Source organism: Schistocerca americana, chromosome 2 (assembly GCF_021461395.2).
Source record: "Schistocerca americana isolate TAMUIC-IGC-003095 chromosome 2, iqSchAmer2.1, whole genome shotgun sequence".
In the NCBI taxonomy this organism is placed as follows: Eukaryota; Metazoa; Arthropoda; class Insecta; order Orthoptera; family Acrididae; genus Schistocerca; species Schistocerca americana.
The window spans coordinates 690,207,018-690,232,991 of NC_060120.1; positions in this window are offsets into that span (position 1 = coordinate 690,207,018).

Consider the following 25,974-nt stretch of genomic DNA (forward strand, 5'->3'; position numbering starts at 1 on the left):
CTCCCCGCCACCACCCCTCTCGGCACTGCCCCAGGTATAAAATACAACTTTACACAGCTAATTTTATGTTCGATACCTTCAGGTTCTGGATCATATTTACGTATCAAAAAAAGGTTCAAATGGCTCTGAGCACTATGGGACTTAACTGCTGTGGTTATCAGTCCCCTAGAACTTAGAACTACTTAAACCTAACTAACCTAAGCACATCACACACATTCATGCCCGAGGCAGGATTCGAACCTGCGACCGTAGCGGTCGCGCGGTTCCAGACTGTAGCGCCTAGAACCACTGGGCCACCCCGGCCGGCATTTACGTATCAGTATCTTTTGAAAAAGCGTGTTGTTACCAAAACTCAAGAACAATTAGCGGTACTTCTATTTTTTATTTTATTTCTGTGATCCTAAAATACGTATGGTTGTGTGTTTTACTGCAAAGATAGATGTGTAGCAAGTAGAGAACTTAAGAAATCTGTATTAGAACACACTCACACAATCACTCAATGAAACACCAACTAGTAAAGACATAAACGAAGAGTGGTCTAATACTAAAAACGTTGTAAAACAGGTAGCAAGTGAAGTTCTAGGTGAAGAACATAGGACAAATCGGGAAAGAGGTTTAAAATATGGAACGAAGAGATACAAAGAGCGACAAACGATAAGCAGGAAACATATTATTCACACCTACAGAACAAATCATTAGAATCTAAAGAGCAATGTCGTCAGAAAAGAAATGAAGCGAAAGCGTTAGTAAGATCAGCGCATAGCACATCGTGGGATGCTTTTATAAGCGCAGTTGGACATGACAAGTAATACATCTGACTACAGGGCCGTGAGTATTCTGAATATTGCTTAAAGAACTAACGGTAAAGTAATAAATGAAAGATTGGTAAATTTCGGATACAATATTAATGGAACAATAACACAAAAGAGATGAAAATTTAATCGGGAAAAACAGCTAGAATTTGTGGATTATGAACAAGCGTTTGTCGGAATTCAAAGAGACAAGCTATGGGCGCTACTGGAAAAAGAAAAACCAGATGCAAGTGGCAAGAAATCTATATATGAACACCAGAGTCAAAACTGACATGAGTAAAGACATAATACCTGAAATACGAACGAACTAAGGAGCAAAACAAGGGTGTAGCTTGTCACCGACATTATTCAATCTTGCAGTCTCTACATAAATGACATGATCGGGGAACGGAAAAGAGATAGAACACCATCAGGCACGAATATTGGGAGGAATAAAAATATTAACGCGATGTTATTCGTAGATGATCAAGTTAGCTTCTAAAACAGCGAAGATAAATTACAAGTGACAATATATAAACTAAATAAGTGCAAGCTACAATGTCACTGAATCTATAAATAAATTAAAACCATGGTCTTTCTAGGTATTCACCCAATACGAACAAAAGTTGTCGTCAACAATAAACCGACAAAACAGGTAGGCCATTTCAAGTATTTAGGATGTGGCACATCATATGATCAGGGCATGGTTATAAAGAGAAAAGCTAATACTTACTAGATTATATTTGGTACAACAAGAACACTTAAGGGTAAAACAAGGAAAGAGAGACAACGGAAATTTTATAAAGTCATGGCAATTCCTACTTTATTATATAGGACAGAAACACGGACGCTAAGAAAGGAAGATTTACGGTAACTAGAAGCAGCAGAAAATAAATTTCTAAAATCTGTGAAAGGTTGCACTAGGAGAGACAAAATCAGAAACGAAGTAATAAGGGAAGAATTAGCAATCCAACGAATAGCTCAAAAGGCAGTCTAAAAAATAGAAACGTGGAAAAAACATGTGCTTCGTATGTCACCACAAAGACTTCCTGAACTAGCAGTGGATAATAAACCATGGGGCAAGAGAAGTGTGGGAATATATATAGGATCAGATGGTGAAATCGGATCAGGCCCTATACGTAACCCTTGAGCAGCAGAAGAAGAAGGAGTAGACGTTATTGCAAATACTTCGGCATTGCTAGAGTTAAGCAGTGTGGAAGTGATTGTAGGTCACGTTGGACGATGAGTCAGCCAGCTGATCTAAGCTCGACAGGCGACGTAAGAAGCTGAAAATCCACAGGCTTTTGTTATCTTTAACTCTTAGTTAAGTGGGCTTCGTTCCCAGTTAAGTGAGGTTAGTTATGATCTAAGTAGGTTTAAGATCAATATAAATGTGGGCTTAAGGCTAATGTAAACCAAGATGTCTTAAAAGTGAAATAACGGATCTCGATCATAACTTCTCATAAAATAAAAATAATAATAGTTATTATTACTGGTATTGAGTTCGAGTTACTTAACGGTCTCAGTACCCGGAGGCAGCCAATACACACCCTCGGACAACACACCGTGAACACCTTGTAGCTTGAGTTCTCAGCCGCTACGACTACTGTTATCTTGGTGACAAATACACATAAGAGTATCGGCTTCCGGACCCAACAGTTTCCTTAATAACATTTACGAGGGGCATCGTCCGTTGCGTGACATAAGCCCAGAGGGACACACTTTAATCGGTAATGTGACGACAGTTCGTGATTTTAACACAGATTGGACATTAATCATTGATGACGGTTTTACCAGTTGAGGGCTGAGAGCTTTGCCTAGCCACGCCAATTATTACTCTGTGGCATTCTGTAACAGCTCCCTATACCACATGACACAGCAGTATACACACCAGAAGATGCCACTTACAAGTTGCGAAAAGGGTTTTTTGAGTCTCTAAACGTCTTGAATAAAAGCAGCTACTGTGGAACATTGGACTTCTCATTCAGTTTTACATTTCAATTATTTTAACATCTGTTTATACGCGCCTGATACGCTATATGAATTAGTCGATCAATAATGTATTATTACAGGGAATTAGAAACATTGTTGCCTAAGTAGCGGCTAAAGTAGCTAAGGAAGTTGATGCCGTGGAAACGGAGTTGCCTCGATGCACAGACTTTAGTATATGCAAAAAGATAATAAGAACTTAAATAGTTTCTCAGCCAAGTGTTGAGATTATTTTAACTTAAAGAACGATAATTTGCAATAGCACGGAAGGGAGGACAAGGAGCATCGTGAAAATCCAGTTAGAAAAAATAAAGAAGTGACCGGGTTGGCGTAATGATTCGTTATAATATGGGCCAAGGTACAGGAACGGCAGATAATTTTCAGGGGAAAAAAGTAGCATGTAATTAAATTTTTGTCTATATGTAAAGATCATTTTACTGAAGGTATGTGCGATGTTGTTAAATTTAGTTAACGTAACGTGGATGTCTCTTTCTACACATGGGTGATGCACAGCTCAGCTACTTTTTAACAGTTTGGCAATTCAGAAGTAATTTTGTTGGAAAGTACTGAAAGGGGGGCGGACGAGGAAGTAAGTATTGTTTAAAAACGAATTTCTGAATGCACTTCCAAACCAAAAGCGAAGTGGCAACATGAAACTGGACTAGATAAAATAGTTCACTACTTTAGGGATGCTTACCGAAATTTCATCATTGAAGAGTCGTCTGCAGGAGAATCTAAAATCTACACTGGAAATTGAAACGTCACATCACAGACTCTATATCAACATTCTCTTATCTCGCTGACAAGGTGGATCAGGCTCTTTGTCACAAACAGTCAGGTACGGAATTGTAGAATTTTAGGAATAATCAAAAAGGAATTGGAGAGAAGACAGAAAGGTTGTAAAAATGAGACTAAAACAGAAATATTGTAAATAACGATAATAAAAGAAATTTGTAACCATGGTGGGAAGAAGGAAATGACTAATGGTAGTACAAGCTACCCCTTAGCCAGGCACGGTACGGTCGCTTCCAGAATATGTATGTATATGCAGCAGCAGTTAGATAGGACATCGAATATAGGTGCAGGCGACACCTGGTCGGGAAACTAACTTTCCTCCAACATACATATTACGAGGTGTCGACTATGGTAAGATCAGAAAATATTCTGGTTCATACTTAAGGATTACAACAGAATTTCGTCCCGGTGTATCACTCGTCAGTGTATTAGGAAGTGGCGAGAACGAGTAAAATACAATGTGTACCTTCTGCCAGAAACAGTATGGTCATTTGCGAATTGAATACGCAGAATTAAATAACTAGATATAAAATATATGTCTGAACTATGATGCATCAGTTACCTTCTGACAACTCACAGTTAATTCAGCCGGGATATTTGCCTCCAGGTCCTCTGGTAATTGTCAGGAAACACTGTTCCCTAAAGATGACGATCTTAATCATAATATAATAATAATAATAATAATCATATTTTGTCAGTATCCCAGTTGACTCCAAGTGGTAATGTAAGTCCATATAACTATCTGTACACGTTCCGTGTTGAGGTTAGGTTGTTTATGTTATTTCATTACGATGTTGCCTTTAAAATAGTGAGAAATGTCCTTAGAAAAACATGATATTTTTGTTACATCTCCTCATATTCCATCACTTGTAATTCTGAGAATGGTTTATAAATGTATTTTATACAGCTTCTTAATTTCTCGTAAGGAAACACGTCCATGAATGGAACGATAAAGCAAAAGCCGTGAACTCCAATGGAAAATTTTCACTATACTTCCTAGGCATGTTGTTTCCGGGCACCTTCAACAAGGACATTTTTATTTTATTTCGTACGGCTTCAAGGATACATTACTTAGATCCAACAGCAGTTGTGTTAATAGTAATTGGAAATTTGTGGAAAGGTCTTATGGGACCAAACTGCTGAGGGCATCGGTCCCTAAGCCTACACACTACCTAATCTAACTTAAACTAGCTTACGCTTGCGACTTATCTTATAAAATAGATTAAGGAAAGGCAAACCTAGCCGGCCCGAGTGGCCATGCGGTTCTAGGCGCTACGGTCTGGAACCGAGCGACCGCTACGGTCGCAGGTTCGAAGCCTGCCTCAGGTATGGATGTGTGTGATGCCCTTAGGTTAGTTAGGTTTAATTAGTTCTAAGTTCTAGGCGACTGATGACCTCAGAAGTGAAGTCGCATAGGGCTCAGAGCCATTTGAACCATTTGAACCAAAGGCAAACCTACGTTTCTAGCATTTGTGGACTTAGAGAAAGCTTTTGAAAATGTTGACTGGAATACTCTCTTTCATATTCTGATGGTGGCAGGGGTAAAATACAGGGAGCGAAAGGCTATTTACGACTTGTACAGAAACCAGATGGCTCTTATAAGAGTCGAGGGGTATGAAAGGAAAGCAGTGGTTGGGAAGGGAGTGAGACAGGGTTGTAGCCTCTCCCCGATGTTAGTCAATCTGTATATTGAGCAATCAGTAAAGGAAACAAAAGAAAAATTCGGAGTAGGTATTAAAATCCATGGAGAAGAAATAAAAACTTTGACGTTCGCCGATGACATTGTAATTCTGTCAGAGACAGCAAAGGACTTGGAAGAGCAGTTGATCGGAATGGACAGTGTCTTGAAAGGATGGTATAAGATGATCAACAAAAACAAAACGAGGATAGTGGAATGTAGTCGAATTAAGTCGGGCGATGCTGAGGGAATTAGATTAGGAAATGAGACACTTAAAGTAGTAAAGGAGTTTTGCTATTTGGGGAGCAAAATAACTGATGATGGTCGAAGTAGAGAAGATATCAAATGTAGAGTGGCAATGGCAAGGAAAGCGTTTCTGAAGAAGAAAAATTTGTTAACATCGAGTGTAGATGTAAATGTCAGGAAGTCGTTTCTGAAAGTATTTGTATGGACTGTAGCCATGAATGGAAGTGAAACGTGGACGATAAGTAGTTAGGACAAGAAGAGAATGGAAGCTTTAGAAATGTGGCGCTACAGAAGAATGCTGAAGATTAGATGGGTAGATCATATAACTAATGAGGAGGTATTGAATAGAATTGGGGAGAAGAGGAGTTTGTGGCACAACTTGACAAGAAGACGGGAGAGGTTGGTAGGACATGTTCTGAGGCATCAAGGGATCACAAATTTAGCGTTTGAGGGCAGCGTGGAGGGTAAAAATCGTAGAGGGAAACCAAGGGATGAATCCATCCAGAAGGATGTAGGTTGCAGTAAGTACTGGGAGAAGAAGAAGCTTGCACAGGATAGGGTAGCATGGAGAGCTGCATCAAACCAGTCTCAGGAGTGAAGATCACAGCAACAACAACGCTAAGGACAACACACACACCCATGCCCGGGGGAGGACTCGAGCCTCCTGATGATGATTATGATGATGTTTGGTCTGTGGGGCGCTCAACTGCGCGGTTATTAGCGCCCGTAAAAATTCCCAACCTTTACTCAGTTCAATCTCGCCATTTTCATGAATGATGATGAAATGATGAGGACAACACAAACACCCAGTCATAGGCAGGTTAAAATACCTGACCCCGCCGTGAATGGAACCTGGGACACCATGATCTGGAAGCGAGACAGCGACCACGGCACCACGAGCTGCGGACCCGACGGGGGCAGCCGCAAGGACCGTTACAAGGTGCCAGAGACCGCGCGGCTACGTTAATGGTAATTCAGTATACATAAAGTACAGATAAAAAATTACATTCGTTTGCTGGTTAGGGAAGTATTAGATGAAGTTGATAAGATGATATCATCTATGTGAGTAGAATAAACTAAAAAAGTACTTGAATGAATACACATATTAGAATACGGATAATTTTTAGAAACAGAATAGATCATTTAGGTAGATATCTAACATTTCGATCCAGGAAGCTGCATCATCATAGATTTCATGTATGCTGGACAGAACTGCAGCATATTTTCGTAAACGACATTCTGTGATTATGTGGTGGTTTTTTTTTTTTTTTTTTTTTTTTTTTTTTTTTTTTTTGCTAAGGGACTGGGGTCATCGGTCCATATATTTACACAATACTTGAACTAACTTAAACTAACTTATGCTAAGAACAACACACACACACACACACACACACACACACACACACACACCCATGCCCAAGAGAGGTCTCGAACCTCCGGCGGGAGGGGCCGCGCAATCTGTGACATGGCGCATCTAACCGCGCGGCTGTGGCGTATTGTTTGCCGCTGGTGTCCGCAGATGCACTTGGCACTTTCAGTGGTTCCCCACTTGTGCTTCAAGTCGTGACATCTTCCGTGCTTGGTGCATATGTGATTTAGGATGGTTCCACAATCTCCTAGGTAGATGGAATCAAGGAGGGGATCTGTCCACAAGGAATAACCGAGCCACAAACTAGTAAATCTATTATTACAGTAAAAAGGTTAAAATTATATTAGTAACCAGCAACGCTGTAACCCAAGTACTTCATCATTATTACTATTGCGCAGGTACGTACATTCTTGAACTATCAGATATCTAACACGACAGCACGAAGTTCAAAAACAAGCTTGAGGTAGTGAGTCAGGAAGAAATTGCGCAATTCCAAAATCTCGAATGAGCTTTTTTTTATATATGGGAAATGGTGTAAGTCACATTTTGACAAAAATGAGTAAAGTACTATGTTATATAGTAAAAACTGGACTCTTTTAAATGGCACAGTGATGTATGTCTTTGTATGCACAATGGCATCACAGATTGTACTACAAGTTCTCCTGTGAAAGAGTTTGGAGTATCCATGTTACGACAAAATGAAGTAAATCTCACTCTCATCACAGTGCCATGAAACAAAGTTAAACTTTCTGTGCCACCGCCAGGAGGTTTTCCTGCCTTCATTATCATTATTATTATTATTATTATTATCATTATTACTAATATTTTGCAGAAAATTTTGTTTCGTTTTAAGGTTATCGAAACTGTTTTAGGTTACTTTTATACAACAATATTATCAAGTCGGTTTTCAGAGAAGTTTTATATTATTATATTATGGTGTACAGCATTTGTTGATTCTTTGTCAGTTGTTAATGGTGTTTGTACAAGCATATGTTCGTGGTGACACGAATAATTCAGAAACGCCTTGAGAAACTGTGAACGAAGAGGAAATTTTGTATTCTGCTTCAGAATATCACCCATTCGAAAGAGAGTCTAATGGAGAAGAAGTGCAACAGCAATCACGTGGAAGAAGACGATAGAGAGAAGGTAGGACATGAACCTGGAAAGCAATCTACGGGAGTCGTACAGTACCAGAAAAGTTAAAACAATTCGTTTCAAAATATATTTTAGTACTGACTGCTGCTGTAGACTACAGTGAGCTTCAGAAATAACTGAAGGAGAAAGGAAATCATGATAGTTCTTGGACTACGGGATCTTTTAACTCTCAATATGTGGACTAACTAACTCAGAATCATGCCCAAAATAATTCACATAAAGTCTGTAAAAAGAATTTTCCGAGAACTTTTCAAATTTTTGATAGCAGGATGAAGTAAAGAAAGGAGAGAAGCCCGACAGAGATTTAAGAAGTCGTAATAAACTTCCAACGAAGCTCCAGAAGATACTGTTAGTTCTATTCATTCCAACATTAAAAGTTTTCCATGTCATCAGTCACATTATTCTGGATCAGAAAACGATAACACACATTACTTGAGTTCTGAATTCAACATCAGAGTTATTCACAATTTATACAACGAAATAATATGTTTTGCAAAAGATACATGCACAAAATGTAATATTTACCAGATGCAGATATCTGTTGCTGAGGGCGAAAACAACATGAAATACATTTAAGGATAGCCGATTCTGCACAAATTTCGATGAAAATGCTTAAGTAATTACCAAAATATAATTGCGAGGGTGCTTATGCTTTTACGTTGGATTTGGAAAAATCCCTGGCATTTCCAAAGTTAACATGTTCAGTAGCACATTGTAAACGCATTTTATATTGTTATAATCCTAGCTGTTAGGACCACAAAATGGTTCAAATGGCTCTAAGCACTAGGGGTCCTAACAGCTGAGGTCACCAGTTTCCTAGACTTAGAACTACTTAAACCTAACTAACCTAAGAACATCACACACATCCATGTTCGAGGCAGGATTCGAACTTGCGACCGTAGCAGCATCGCGGTTCCGGAATGAAGCGCCTAGAACCGTTCGGTTACGACGGCCGGCTTAGGACCACATAACAGACTCTGTTTTGATATATGGATGGAACGAAACTACAGCTTTGAGACGATTGCAGAGAATTTCATCAACTGAAACGCGTCAAGGAAGTGGCTAAGTGGATGTTGATGACCATGTTTTTATGACAAGTGGGCACTCTTACCTATCAAACGACGCTGATTTTGGCTTCGTAGAACTCCAGGAAAAAGCAAAAACTACCTACACACCGCCAAATTGGTACAAAACCATTGCTCGGTCACGAAGAAAGAAGCCATTTACAGTAGTACACATGAAGCAAGAAGAATATGTATCGATGGCAGCTTCAGAAAAGGTAGTAGTTAACCATAAAATTAACATATTAAAGTATCCATTATGTTGGCTACAAATTCAGTGGTTGCAGTAAAGTTGATCTGAACCTACGAAGATACATTATCAGAGAACTTTGAATGCTGATAAGGATATTTTCACCAGGGACATACAAAAAAAAAAAAAAGAGATGGGACGTTCAGTCCAGTACAAGAGTATAAAACAGGTACCACTATACAGTGAAATACGACCAGACGGTAATTTGAAGGAGAAGGAAATGCTAGTTCGTTACCATACATCCCTCCTGTTCACCGTGTGTGTTTTCCTTCTCTGAAAGAAACCTTTAAGGGCAAAGATGACTGAGAAGTACCTTCGTGTTAATTCAAACAGAAATTCATGCGATTTATACACACTTATGATATTGATATTAATATTAATGCACTTAATTTTGCTCAACTGCCGGTAGTGGTGGCCGAGCGGTTCTAGGCGCTACAGCCTGCAACCGAGCGACCGCTGGGATCGCAGGTTCGAATCCTGCCTCGGGCATGGATGTGTGTGATGTCCTTAGGTTACTTTGCGTTAAGTAGTTCTAAGTTCTAGGGGACTGATGACCTCAGAAGTTAAGTCCCATAGTGCTCAGAGCCATTTGAACCATTTTTTGTGCTCAACTATTGTTAATTTAAAGTGAAATAATTACAATCTTGCACCATGCTGCAGGTGAAAAATAGATGCACAAGTTGTTTTATAACTCAAATAAATACAGGCGATAGCCTATATACAGAAACTGTCCCTGTAGTGATGATCAATGCGGCGCTACGGCTGACTCAACAACATTGAACAGACCATATGGGATGGATATTAGGGAAGGGAAATAGTTAATACAAAGTGAAACTCACGGAATTTATAATAATTATGTTGAAAGTATTAATATTACTACACTTCATTTATTCTCCAATATCAATACTATCCCTTATTAGACTCAATATCCGGATATGTCGTTCTACAAGGCTTTCCTGATGTTCCTGTACAATATTTCACTAAACATGCAACTTCTCAAAATGAGCAAAAGTGACTTGCACCATTGTGCCATAAACCCCTTCATACAGGCAATTACTAGAGCAGACTGCAAAAAATTCTTCTACATTCATTAGCCGAACGAATCCTCAACAGAATTTAAAAATATTTCCCGTGCCGTAATTAAAAGGAACACTAATTAGTCGTATCAAATAAAAAAGAAACATAGGATTAAATCTTCTTTCAACAATATAACGGTAATAATGTCATTTGCAATTAAAGAAGTCTTCTGTCCTGCGACTAACGATTCCAAACAAACGGCCTTCGGGACAGCCTTCATGCATCGTAAATCACAAAATCTATTAGCAAGAAATTCGTCCGACGAAACTGTCCGTCACTCATTTCTCTTGGGGAAGCAGTCGATGTGGACAGAAGTCGCGGTTCGCTAATTGCTCCGCCTCTTGACCCCGTTACCGTCCGACAAGCAGTTGACAACAGCTAGCTACAACTGCCCGAGGCCACAAAGCAGTCGCCGTTAACAACTTAACTTGCTTAGACCCCCTTGCGTGTCGCGCCATTGACACGTAGCGCAAAACATTTTCCAAACTGATTTTCAACAACGAAATTTCGCAGTTGTTAATACCAACAGCGTCGAAGCATTTTTAATAATCCGTCACTACATTTTTCTCCAATGCCAACTGCATTACGGGTCATCCAGACGTTCATGGTACTATTACTTTTTACTTTGCGCCTCTTGGGCCAGTTCCCTGTAACGATGGACAGCACGAGTACACCCCTAAAAGGGCGAGTTTCCGTGCTCCTCATGCTGTACTCCTCTTGCATTGTATTTCTCGTGGCAGCGGTCTCCGTTTTTACGTATTTTCGTGCCTTCCACTGGCATTTAATGGGCACGGACGATGCACTGAGGGATCTGTTGATGAATTTCGTTGCCGGTTTCCAGTCGGTGGTTCCGCTTCTGAAAGCGAAATATTACGCAGAGCTCGTTACAAAGTACCATGGACTGGACAGTAGATTTGGTGGAATTTCCGAAGGGAAGTCTCGTACCTTTGTCAGAACCGTGACACTACTAATTTCATACGCGGTTTTTCTGTATATTGTTCCGACCGTTGCTACTTTTGTGTACATATACATACAACACAGGTCGGAAAGCTATATTCCAGTTTCAGTTTACTTCGTTGCCAAGTTCGGTACATATGTACAAGACACACAGCTCATGATGATGATAGGTAACATGAGAGCACGGACGAAGCAACTGAACGAGAGCCTGAAGGAACTGTTGAACAAGGACGGACAGACCAAATGGACGAGCAACCACTGGAGGAGAAGTTGGCTAAGCACCGTACAGGTACTGGATACCTGACTCCAGACTTACTATCCAATAACTTTACTTCGTTCTTCTACATAATTTTCCGTACTTTTTATGTATATAATACATCCATTTTCATGTACGGCAGTCGTCATTTTCTCTAGTGTAATGTATCAACCATTTACTAGCTTCCTTTGCTTAAGGATTGCAGAGGCATATTTTTTTGGTAAAAAAAAAGGAGTGGAAACACAGAGAATTTTTGGGATTAACGATGGTGGTGACGCTGTTGGTGTTGGTGGTGGTGGTGGTGATGATGATGATGAGGATGGTGACGATAATGATGATTGTGGAGGATGATGATTGTGGAGGACCTACGTTCTCGCAGCATGTTACCTTACTGCATACTTACATGCCATCTCGCGATTTGAATGTTGTTTATTTTCACAGTCAAAAATGCTGCAACGTTTCTTTAGGAGCTCATACCAACAAATTTATACAGAATATCTGGTTATGTAAACACATAATCTTGTTGATATCTGTTACAACCCACCAATCGGTTTTCAAGATTTTGTGGGAAGCTCCTGATATTATTATACTGGTTGAAAAAAAATACCATCCATTCAGATCTCACTGATTTCCCACAACACTTTAGGTAAGAGGCCTGACACGATAAAACTCTTGTTATTGTCAGATGAGAAGGTGGACAAGCATTCAGTTATGCAGAGCCTTGTCTTTATAACATCACGTAAAATGCATGCAGTTAAAATATGTTGTCCCGAGAAAGTGTTATTATATTAACTTAACATAGTGGAGAATCATTTCGGCGTAGGAAGAAACTGTGTGTCAGTGGACAGCGGCCTTTTCTTAAACCAGATGTCACTTCCGACATCAGTTTGTATAGACAGTGTACAAGCTAGAATTGTACAAGGGCGAAGAAGATAATAGAAGGTATCAATTTATTTTCAAAGAAAACATCCAGAAAATCCACTTTAGATGATGTAGCAAAACAATGGATAGCCTGAACCTCATTTCCAGGACGAGCTGTTAAATATCGATCAACTTTAAAACGAATTAACCAGCTTAATCATACGGTCTCCGCGCTTGGGTTACTATTCATAATGGAGAGCACCTCCACTGTATGAGTGTTTCGGGCTAGCTATAGAAGATTTATCACGTGGTAGCGCAAAATGCTGATCGGCTGTCATGAAACGAACCAGATTTGAAGATAAGGAGCCAGAAGTCACATGTTATACGAGTTCAAATGGCTCTGAGCACTATGGGACTTAACTTCTGAGGTCATCAGTCGTCTATAACTTAGAACTACTTAAACCTAACTAACCTAAGACTATCACACACATCCATGCCCGAGGCAGGATTCGAACCTGCGACCGTAGCGGTCACGCGGTTCCGGACTGTAGCGCTTAGAACCACTCGGCTGTTATACGAGTTGTCGTAGCTATGAATTTCGGATGTGCAACAACTGAAACATTGGTTTTAAGTACACAAAAAAAGAACTTATTGGATCAGATTTTGGCCACAGAACTCTTCACAGGTAATGCAGGACATTTCTAAATGCTCACGGCACACGCTGAGATTTTTGGTAGGAACCAGTGTTAGGTACAATTTCCAAAAGGACCTAAGGTGTAGCGTTTCTGTGTTACAGCTAAGAGGTATGGTATGGAAGGCCTGGTTAAGTGTGACATTACCGAAGCACCTGGCATTATGGCCCATAATCACCTTAAGGCACAACGTTGTGAGTCGAAAGTGTGTTCTCTCTTAGTACTGTAATGTATGTTGTACATAGTAAGAGCTAGCATGCTTCACACTGTCTGCGCCTACTCTAGATGCTTGACGTTGTTCTAAGAAAAGAGCGTATATACGGTAAATGTAAGGAAGTCGTAGAACTACATAGGTTTTTTCATAGGTTTAGCAGTTAGAGAACATGTATAATTTAAATTTCAGCATGCGAGAGCGAAGCACTTCGCAATTTCGGCGCTGGCGCGAGACTTGGAATCGGCCTACAGCCCGCAGCTGCTGGTATCTCTCGCCATCTTCTTCGTGGACGCATCCTTCACGCTGTACCACCTGCTGCTGGCGGGTGCCTACGAAGTGTACCCGGAGCTCCAGGACACCTTTACGACCGTATTTCGCGCCTACTGGCTGGTCGTCTCACTCGTCGAGATCGTCACTGTCATCAGCGTGTGCGACGACGCTGTCAGTGAGGTACTGACCACGCCATCTCTATTCACATTTACATTCATTTTCTGTATTTGGATAGGGCAAGCGCTGATGATTTAAATGTTTTCCCCACCACTTGGACCAGAACTAGCGGTTAAAACAGTCGTTATATTTATGCGGCGCAAGACATATTACATAATGGTAAGAAAGAGATTTGGAAAGAGCAAAACTATTCCAGGAGCAGATGTGGATTCCGGCCATAATTTATGGGTTATGAATTGCAGTTCAGGTATGCACGCCGACGTCGCCAGGTGAAAATGAAAAGATAAACAAATGAGGACCGGAAACTGTAATTGAGTACGTAAAGGGAGATGAAAATCTAATAGTCGTGGACGACTGGAATGCGATTGTAGGCGAGGGAGTAGAAGAAAGGGTTACGGGAGAACATGGACTTGGTACTAGGAAGGAGAGAGGAGAAAGATCAATTTTGTCCTGCAACAAATTTCTGTTGGTAATAGCGAATATTCTGTTCAAGAATCACAAGAGGGGGAGGTATACTTGGAAAAGGCCGGGAGAAACGGCAGGGTATCAGTTAGATTGCATCATCATCAGACAGAGATTCCGAAATCGGAGAGAAATGGTCGGAAGGAATGAGTCAGCATACAGAAAAGTCAAACCAACCTTCGGCGAAGGTAAAAGCAAGGGTGGTAACGTCAAGAGTGCAATGGGAATTCCACTGTTAAAGGCAGAGGAAAGATCGGACAGGGAGAAAGAGTACACTGAAAGCCTTTACGAGGGGAAAGATTTGTCTAATGTGATAGAAGACGAAACAGGAGTCGATATAGAAGAGACAGGAGATCCTGTACTAGAATCAGAATTTAAAAGAGCTTTGGAAGGCTTAAGATCAAATAGGGCAGAAGGTATGGTCAACATTCAATCAAAATTTCTAAAATCATTGGGGGGGGGGGGGGGAATGGCAAAAAACCGACTATTCACTTTGGTGTGTAGAATGTATGAGTCTTGCGACGTAGCATCCAACTATCTTAAAAACAGCATCCACACAATTCTGAAGATTACAAGGGCTAACAATTGCGAGAATTAGCGCACAACAGCTGAACAGCTCATGCGTCCTTGGTGCTGACAAGAATAATATACAGAAGAACGGAAAATAAAATTGAGGATGTGTTATATGACGATCAATTTGACTTTAGGAAAGATAAAGGCACCAGGGAGGAGCTTCATGCGTTGCGGTTGATAATGAGAGCAAGACTGAAGAAAAATCAAGAACGTTCATAGAATTAGTCCACCTATAAAAAGCGTTCGACAATGTCAGGTGGTTCAAGGATTTAGAAATTCTTACGAAAATAGGCGTAAGCTATAGGAAGAGACAGGTAGTATATGAGATATACAAGAGCCAACAGAGAAGAGTAAGAATGAAAGACCAGAACGAAGTGCATGTATTAAACGTGTGTAAGACAGATATGTAGTCTTTCTCCCCTACTGTTCAATCTATTCACGGAAAAAGCAACGACAGACATAAAACATAGGTTCAAGATTGGAATTCAATTTCAACTTGAAAGGATATCAATCCTAAGATTTGCTGATAACATTGCTATCCTCTGTGAAAGTAAAGAAGAACTATAGAATCTGCTGTAAGGAATGTACAGTCCAACGCTTACAGAACATGGACTGAGAGTAGCAGAATGAGAGCAACGTGAAATTTAACATCAGGACTGATGGTCGCAAAGTTGACGAAGTTAAGGAATTCTGTTACCTACGAAGCAAAATAACTAATGATGGACAGAGCAATGAGGACATAAAAATCAGACTAGTAACGACAAAAAGGGCATTCTAGCCAAGAGAAGTCTACCAGTATCAAACATAGGCCTTAAGTTGAGGAAGGAAATTCTGAGAATGTATTTTTGAGCACAGCATTGTATGGTAATGAAAAAGGAATTGTGGGAAAATCGGAACAGAAGAGAAGCGAAGCATTTGAGATGTGGTGCTACAGAAGAATGTTGGAAATTAGATGGACCGGTAAGGTAATGAGCCAGGAGGCTCTACGCTGAATCGGACAGGAAGTGAATATACTGTAAACATTGACAATAACAAGGGACAGGATGATAGTACATTTGTTAACGTCTCACAGAATAACTTCCACGGTACTAAAGAGAGTTGTAGAGGATAAAAACTGTGGAGGAAGGCAGAGACTGGAATACACCCAGCAAATAATTGAGGACTAGGTTGCAAGGGGTACGCTGGGATGAAGAGGTTGGCACAAAAGAGGAATTCGTGGCGGGTGGCATCAAACCAGTTGGAAGACCGGAAAGAAATGTGCGTTAGATTAAAACCGAATAAATCGAAGAAAATTTGGAAACTAAGATGGGAATTAACTATAGTGAAAGAACCAGGGGTTGTGGAGAGGTTAGCCAACGACTGACAGAAAAACGTGAAAGACAAACAATAGAAAATATATGGGTAGCTTCGAGAGATGACAGCAGTGCATCAAATAGGCAAAAAGACAACGCCCAGTATAAATCCTTCGATGACCCATGAAATATTATATTTATTTGACCAAAGGAGAAAATACAAAAGTTTAGCAAGTGAAGTAGGCAAAAATGAATTCAGACGTCTAAAAATTAGGTTGATAGAAAGCGCAAAATGACTACGCAGTTGCGGCTAGATGACAGATGCAATCGCGTAGAAGTATTCATGACGAGGGGTATGGTGGCTCCTCACAATAGAAAAATGCTAAGATCTTAGGAAAAAAAGAGACTCAGCTGTATTAATTTCAAGATTTGGAATGGCAAGCCAGTACTAAACAAAGAATGGGAAGCTGAGAAATGGAAGAAATGTTAGAAGGACTGTAAAAGAAAAATGATCTTGAAAATAATATAACATAAGGGGAATAAAATGTAGATGAGAGATGGGAAATATAATGTTTCAGGAAAAATTTGACAAAGGACTGAATACCTGAGGTGGAAATGGGCTGGACAGTTTACGCCCAAAGGAGTTTCTAGGAAAACACTCAAATGGAAAGACATGACTTCATAATTGTTCAACAGCGTTCACCGTTTAATTTCAAACACGAATTCCCTCTGAAATGGTAACACACAACAATGTGTTGAGTCGCAAATATTCGGCCTGGAAATACAGTATATTAAATTTTCTGTAGCAAAACCTTCCACCAGGACACTAAGCTTTGAACTAAAACAAATTTAAGCAATCGCCAGAAATATCTGGGTCTTACGACCTTTGAACATCAATAAGATGAACACGCTTTCGAACACATTAAAATGCAGTTAATCTACTGGATAGACAGCAAAAGAAATTTACAGAAATCTTAAATATATAATTTTCAATAAAATATTATCTAGGACACAAATTTAACATCACCAAGACATGCAATGCTGTGCAGCATGCTACACGCAAAATTCCATAACTTAAAACAGGGCAAATTATGCTACAACAGCTTACAGTTTACCATTGTTCCAACAGTGAGCCCACGAATAAATAACAGGTTATATACACCCAGCGGATCAATAGTCCACATGCGCAATACTAGAACACATCAAGATTTCCATCAATTTTCGGTACAAATAAATACATTAATTTAAAACAAACCACTCACATGCAGATTTAAACAATGTCACATTATACGTAGCCGGAGCCAAAGCAGCTGGCAGCAGTCAAAATACAATATAAAAGAAAGGTTCTTTGAACCACGCGCGTACTATCATCAAAAATGGTTCAAATGGCTCTGAGCACTATGGGACTTAACATCTGTGGTCATCAGTCCCCTAGAACTTAGAACTACTTAAACCTAACTAATCTAAGGACATCACACACATCCGTGCCCGAAACAGGATTCGAACCTGCGACCGTAGCGGTCGCGCGGTTCCCACGGAGGCACCAGTGGCATGCGGCTCGCTCAGTAGCGTTGAGTGTGTTTTAGGCGGTGGCGAGGTGAACACGCCTTGTTCGTGTCTCGCCTGTTGTGCTGCTTGCGACCGAGAACGTGTTTGGTTACTTCCACGTAGCAGCTTGTCTCGAATTCACCGACTGCCATGGCGTTTCCCTATCGCCAAGCCACGATTAAATTATCGTTTCGTTTGGATCGTGAAAGACTAAAAGCGTACGAAACCGAACGGTTTATACAGGATGGAATGTGTCTGCCAGCACAAGATGATCTCGGAATTCATTTTTCGATCCTCAGTATTGTTGTGTACATAAAGCTGGCGAATGACGAGCTATGCGACGCCTCTGTGAAGGGCCATGATAATTATCTCAAGTTTTGATACTCTGACAGACATATATGATCTGTCGTGGTTGATCACGCTGGTTTTGCTCTTTGAACATTGAGGGTTTTCGAACTCTGTGTTCAGATACCATCCAGCGTTGTGGTGGCCACCTTTAAACCTTACGCCATCGTCGTCAGTCACGTTACTGAAACGTCAAAGACGTTCGAAACATACCGTTTCCTCAGTGATATCCGTCAGATAGAAAGTGAACTGAGGAACCACTTGCATTCCTACTTGGTTTCTGCCGGCTGCAGGGCTGTCGTCATGTACAATGCCCAGCTGCGCACTCGCTCAGGTTGCGGCGAGGAAGGCCTTGTCCGTTTAGAATGTCTCCAGCGTAAACTGGATCGGAGATGTCGCTCTCCTTGCACCGCCCACTGTGTTACCTCTGTCTTAGGCATCTGCGGTGGGGCTGCCTGCTGTGCCCCCTCTGAATCATTCGGCACCGGCGTCGACTCCTGTCGAAGACGCGATGGACGTTTGCCTGTCTCTCCTACACTACTGCCGAAGTCAGTACCAACGAACGGTGATCTTCAGCAGACGAAAGCCTTCTGTCCTGACCCCATGGTTTTTCATCATGGGGCAGTACCCTTCCTTGCTTTTCTGCCTTCCGGCCAGATGTCGAATGACAGCCACCCGCCATCCGACACGGAACAAAATGTTAAGAAGCAACGGTCGCCGAGGAAATGTAAGACAACGCCATACCCCTTCTGCCTCCACGTATCTCCCACGTGGCTCAGATACTTCCTCTTCCTCCGTTCGTGGCCCGTCGCATGTTGGCGGCACTGAGTTTGTAAGTTTGACACGGCTTGCTGTTCAAGATACAGTTAGAGACCATACTCTGCCGCGGCGCAAGGGCGATTTAGCCCTGCATAATGTCCCTGCAGAGCGATAGCCCGTTTCATCAGCTTTCACACAGTGCCGCCGTTGTCCTAGGAGCCTAACCAGCCAGTTTCTGGATGCCTTTGCACCACGCTCTCTCTCAGCACCTATCCAGGTTTCGGACGTCTCGCCGCCTTTCTTTACTTCCGCCAATTTTTCCTCGAACTGAGCTAGGTCCGTACTGCGGTACTGCCAATGCGCTTGACATCCACAAAGGGGATCTACAGCTTCCTTCAGCAGCAAAAGTCACCGAATGTGGCTGAAGGGAAGCATCTCCACGTCGACTGGCGTGCGGTCTGCCGATCGGTGTGCGCTCCTTGTCTTGCCACTGACGCCCAGTCGGCATGGTACCTCACGGTCAGTGGGAAGCAAGTATGCCGGTAACGCCTTCGTGGGATTCAGCTTTCAGACAGCCCTCTGTGTGTGGCCTGTGATGTTTTGGACAGGGTCGAGCATCGCCTGGTGTGCGGATCGAGGATAGATGTGTGGTTCTTTGTGCAGATACTGGCCCTAATTACCCACACGGCTTCTCATCAGTTAAATGCTCACCTGCTCCTCTTTCCGGATTTGGGATACTTCCCGCAAGCGAAGAGGAACTCTGGGAATTGGATTTGTGTACACTTAGCTTATTGTTTGCTGACGGCGAGAAAAATATTCTTGGTTTTTAGCACGTCCTTGATGAATGCCATTTTCCAGTTGTCCACAATCCCTAATAAAGACAATGTTTCTCGAATTTCCTTCGTAGTGTTTTTCTTAACCCACGCCAGAGTTGGGGTGTTATTGTAACGAGGAGTTGGTCCACGTCATTCCCATTCTTAGAACTGGTTTTTCTCTGGTCATCGGAATGTTCACAAAAATCAATTAAAAAGACAAAGGAAGTAACTACTTACATAAATAAATCATTGATGTTCTATGGAGCGCTACCCCACGTTTCCTAAGGTTTCCTTGGTTCCTGGGGGAGAGAACGGGACATAGTGGCCAGGCCTTGGGCTGCAACCCCACGCCTCCCTTTGGCCACTAGGAAGGATCGGGATTCAAGTCCCGGTCCGTCACAAATTTTCACTTGTCGTCTTTGGATTTATTTCAATTCCCGATTGTGGCTGAGGTCTGACTTTCTCCTACATCATGTATAATACAGCCGTTGGGAAAAGAAAGTGTATGTTGTTTCGGCCATGTCCTCTTCCCGAAACGTCCGAAGAAACAGACATCGCACATATATAGTTTTAGAGTGTCATTTCCGAATCTGACTCACTCAGCGCAGCTCAATCTAATTCGGCCACATCTACTTTCCATTGCCCTTGTTCTGTTTTTGTAGACGTCCATCTTATATCGTTCTTTCACGACAACGTCCATTCCGTTCAATTGCTCTTAAAAGTCCTTTGCCGTCTCTGACAGAAATACAATATTATCGGCGGACGCCAATTTTTGTATTTCTTCTCCTGGAAATTTAACGCCTTCTTCGAATTTTTCTTTGGTTTCATTTACTGCTAGCTCAATGTACAGACTGAATAACGTGGGTGATACAGATAAAAAGGAAAAAATAATCACGTGAGAGATATAGAGTCAAAAAGAAAATAAAAATAAATACAAAAAAAAAGATGAAAAATACTGCACACTTTCTCCTAAACAGTGTGGCCAAGCTCGGTGCGCTCGCCTCGTTGCTGCTATGCCAACTCTCCCTAAATTCGCTGCCTCCAGATCCCAAGGCGCCACTTAGCCACCCGGCACTGCAGCGAACCAAAGATACATTAGCGGCGATGGAGAGACTCGAAACGAGCCACCACGGCTCAGAAACAAGGCACCTGGAGAAGATATTCCTTCAGAATTACTTATAACCTTTGCAAAGCCAGTCATGACACGACTATTGTATGCAAGATGTATGAGACAGGTGAAAGGCCGTTATACTTCAAGAAGAACGCAAAAGACAGGTGCTGACAAATGTGAATATTACCGAAGTTGCAGCGTAGTGAGTCACGATTGCAAAACACTGACACCGAAATATTCACAGATGAATGGAAAACTGGTCGAGGCCGATCTCGTGAAACATAAGTCCTCGTTTAGGAGAAATTTTGGAATCAACAGACAATACTGACCCCAAAACTCATTTTAGAAGAACTTTAGGGCAATCATATGGCGATTTTAGTTTAGAACATTTGCAAATTTAGAGAAATCATTATCAACCTTCGAACTGTTTTAAATTCAGAACTTAGCTATAATAAAATACAAGGAATGAAAAGGATTCACAACTTGTACAGAAACGGTAAATAAGTAGCCGAAAATAGAGTGTAATAAGCTATCATCTCATATCCGATATTATTCAGTCTGTACGTTGAGCAACCTATGAAGGAAACCAAGGAGAAATTTTTATAGGCAGTTAAAGTTCAGGGAGAAGAAATTAAAATTTCGAGATTTGCAGACAGAGGCGCCAAATGACTTTGAAGATTAGTTGAACGGAATGTATTGTATCATGAAAGAAGGTTATGAGAAGAACACCGACAAAAGTAAATCGGTGTTAATCGAATGTAGTCGAACCAAATCAGGCGATGTTGACGGAAGTAGATTGGGAGTCACTAAAAGTAGTAGATGAGCTTTTCTATTTCCGCAGTAAAATAATTGTTTATGGCACAAGTAGAAAACATAAAAAAATGCAGACTGCTGACAGGAAGAAAGTGTTATTGGAAAACAGGAATTCGTTAACATCAAACACAAATTTAAATGCAAGGGAATCTTTAATGGCGATATTAGAGAGAGAAACGTTAACATTTTGGTCTAGAAGAGAATAGCTTTCGAAACCAAGGCCTGACAACAGAAGCAGGTGCAAATGAATGCTGTAGTTATGCAGAAATGAAGAGGCCTGCGTAGAGCAGATTAATGTGGAGAGCTGCATCAGAAGTGACTGAAGACCACAATAACGACAGAACACTTATTAAAGTCATATTAATGCATAGCTGTGGGATTTGTTTTGGTTGTCTGCTTTTAAATCGTGAAAACGACGTACTTGAATGTGGTAACTAATAAGCACATTATAAAGTAAACTCGACAAATAACATCGCCATATTTTAAAACCGCCAAGCTGTATGCATTCATCTACTACCAACCGTTGACCATAGTAGTTGTCCTTAAGTAGAGTCTCTGACTGGACACCTTGTTGTCACACTAGTTCACTTCTAATACAATATGAGGGAACAGTTGGTCGATGTTGATTTTATATTTAAACGCGAGGAAGGAAACTCTCGAAACACATAGCTGTGGGTTAATATCGCTTTGTTGCAATTTGTAACCTGAATCAATTTTACAATGATCTTGTGAATGGCAAAAACATAGTTAGGTTCTGGTTTCCTACGTTATCATTAACTCAGAAATTAAGCCAAACCACACCGTACGTAAGCGCACAGATAATGCCTAAAAACCAGTTTTCCGTTTCAGAGTTTATAGATATCACTGTTTCATTTTCAGTGAAAAGATGTTGTATTCTGCGCACTAGCGGGTAGAAGACAAATTACCGTACAGCTTTACAAGCAGAGTGCAATCCTGCATTGAGACAGTCATGGCGAAAGGAGGAAAAGCCGTCTACCCGGCGTGTTTATACCAACTTCAATGCGTCGTGCCCATGACAGGTGTTTTCATTTGCGTATTCTGACACGTACGGCACTATCTATTGCTCAATTTTCGCACTATTTTTTTCTTTCTTCCACACGTCCCCCCCCCCCCTCTCCGATAATATTCCATTGCAATTTGACGTCATTCTGACGAGTGGTGTTATTTCTACAGCGTTTTGAAAGTTTAACCGTATCACTCACCATCGCTCCCACTCTCCCTGTGTTTCTCTCTCTGTTCATCTCTTCCAACACAATTTACAAACTTTTCTTACTGTACACAACTGCTTGTGCAAATGAGATCAGTTTCAGTTAACTTGTATGATGAGAGCGCCATATGCAAAGCTAATAATTAGTTAAAGAACTGCAAATGTACTCTAACATCGAGAATTAAAAGTGGTGGTGTACATGGTGATGTTGGCGTGGAATCAACGGTTTGTAGACGGTGAAGAATGAAAAGTTGGCTCCAACGTCTTCCGACAATGGTTGCTGTTCCGAAACAAATAATGCGCAGGTTTCGAGATCGCTTATCACATCAAATGGAGCCCCAAACCACTGCAGCTAGCGTTTTTCTGTTGAGCCGATCAACGAAGAAAGCCGCCCACCACCGTGATCATCGCCAGAGCCTGCAGCCATCACTGTACTGCAGGCCCTCCGTGTCATGTGTATGTGCTACGCGTTTAAACATCGATGCAAGCAGATTTACACCCTTTCAATTCTCCAACACCGAGTCAACACTTCAGATACTACTACACGGCCAGTTACCATCAAACAGACAAGACAGCAGTCATTCCATAATGAGAGGTAAAATTGCTGGTGCCAAATCGCAAACTGGGGATTCGTATCGGTAATCTTCCACGTCATTTGAGGATTCTCCGTCACTGTTATCCTTTTTCCGCGAGAGCGGACACGACTCTGTCCACGCACGCCCCAACTCTTCACAGTCATAATTCTTTTTTTTTTTTTTTTTTTTGTTAATGATACTATCGACCTGTTTACTCGTTTAATTTTTTGTGGTACTGAAATTTTTGCAGACTTTAGTTTAGGTAATTCGTTAATTTAGAGAAATGTATTTATGCGACTGAAACCGAACACTTGAAAGTAGTAGTGCTGTACACATCTACGGTTATTTACGTGTTTGGTGATACGTGTTTCAGAGTGCCGAAACATCCCACATTATTCGCCAGTTGTCATGGGACGTACAGGATGCACGACTTCAGTCAGAGGTAAGTAAGATGTGGATTGATGTAATAAATGGCCTATGCTACTGCAACAGCACCCTTCACTGGATAATGCACCGCCAGAACGTAACCAGCTGGTATGTTTAGAGAAAGGTTTAAAATGGCACATAAAACGCCATAACGAAATTCTCTGTATTACATTTGCGGATTTATTCGTGCAACTGATCCATGTAAGCATGTATATTACCGCCACGGCTTCACTCTTAATCTTTCAAACTCTACAAATGCTCTCTTGCTAATACTAAATGATCAGCTTGGCTGAGTGGCGCATTTGCTTCGTATTCTGGGCAGCGAATTTCAAAACCTATAAACACGGCCAGATTACGTTCCAGTACTTCCCTGGGCAAATTTGACCGCCATATTACATCTAATAACCACCCATAAAGCACCTTTAAGCATCTATTCTATGTATATTGTGCACTTAAACCAGATACCTGCATCATAACTTAAGCGAATGACTCCCAGCATGTTTTATTTCTTGCTCTCACGCTGGTTCCTCTGGATATTAACTGATTTCCAAAACGGTGTAAGTTAACTGTGTTAATTTACCCAACTACTGTGGAAAAGTAGATTAGTATTCATGCCGGCAGCGTCTATATCAAGAGCATTACGAGATACTTTCATTTAACGAAGAAGGTGATCATACATGTTTTGCACTTCTGATATATTGATCACATTAGTTCGAATGTAAGACAATGTCTGTCAACCTAAGACTTGTCCGACATCCTATCTCTCCATGTCCATTCAGCAGCAATAACTACTCTCCGTCGTTCAGGCTCTTCGTTTACCGCCGGCCGGAGTGGCCGAGCGGTTCTAGGCGCTACAGTCTGGAACCACACGACCGCTACGGTCGCAGGTTCGAATCCTGCCTCGGGCATGCATCTGTGTGATGTCCTTAAGTTAGTTAGGTTTAAGTAGTTCTAAGTTCTAAGGGACTGATGACCTCAGAAGTTAAGTCCCATAGTGCTCAGAGCCATTTGAACCATTTTTTTTATCTTCGTTTACCACAAGTGACGGAACGAAGTGGTCAATCAATCTTTCACTGAGCCCATAGTAAATCCGAAGTTAAAAGACTCAGTGACACACATTTTCCGGTAGTCTCTCAGTTCGAACATGTTCACAAATTTCTCTTCTTCAGAAACGCTTTCCTTGCCATTGCCAGTCTACATTTTATACCCCCTCTACTTCGACCATCATCAGTTATTTTGCTCCCCAAATAGCAAATCTCCTTTACTACTTTAAGTGTCTCATTTCCTAATCTAATTCCCTCAGCATCACCCGACTTAATTCGACTACATTCCATTATCCCTTGTTTTGCTTTTGTTGATGTTCATCTTATATCTTCCTTTCAAGACATTGTCTATTCCGTTCAACTGCCCTTCCAAGTCCTTTGCTCTCTCTGACAGAATTACAATGTCATCGGCGAACCTCAAAGTTTGTATTTCCTCTCCATGGGTTTTAATACCTACTACGAATTTTTCTTTTGTTTTCTTTACTGCTCGCTCAATATACAGATTGACTAACATCGGGGAGAGGCTACAATCCTGTCTCACTCCCTTCCCAACCACTGGTTCCCTTTCATACCCCTCGACTCTTATAACAGCCATCTGGTTTCTGTACAAGTTGTAAATAGCCTTTCGCTCCCTGTATTTTACCCCTGCCACCTTCAGAATATGAAAGAGAGTATTACAGTCAACATTGTCAAAAGCTTTCTCTAAATCTACAAATGCTAGAAAGGTAGGTATTCCTTTCCTTAATCTAGCTTCTAAGATAAGTCGTAGGGCCAGTAGTGCCTCACGTGTTCCAATACTTCTACGGAATCCAATCTGATCCTCCCCGAGGTCGGCTTCTACCAGTTTTTCCATTCGCCTGTAAAGAATTCGCGTTAGTATTTTGCAGCTTGACGTATTAAACTGATAGTTCGGTAATTTTCACATCTGTCAACACCTGCTTTCTTTGGGATTGGAATTATTATATTCTTCTTGAAGTCTGAGGGTATTTCGCCTATCTCGTACATCTGGCCCACCAGATGGTAGAGTTTTGTCAGGGCTGGCTCTCCCAAGGCCGTCAGTAGTTCTAATGGGATGTTGTCTACTCCTGGGGCCTTGTTTCGACTCAGGTCTTTCAGTGCTCTGTCAAACTCTGCACGCAGTATCGT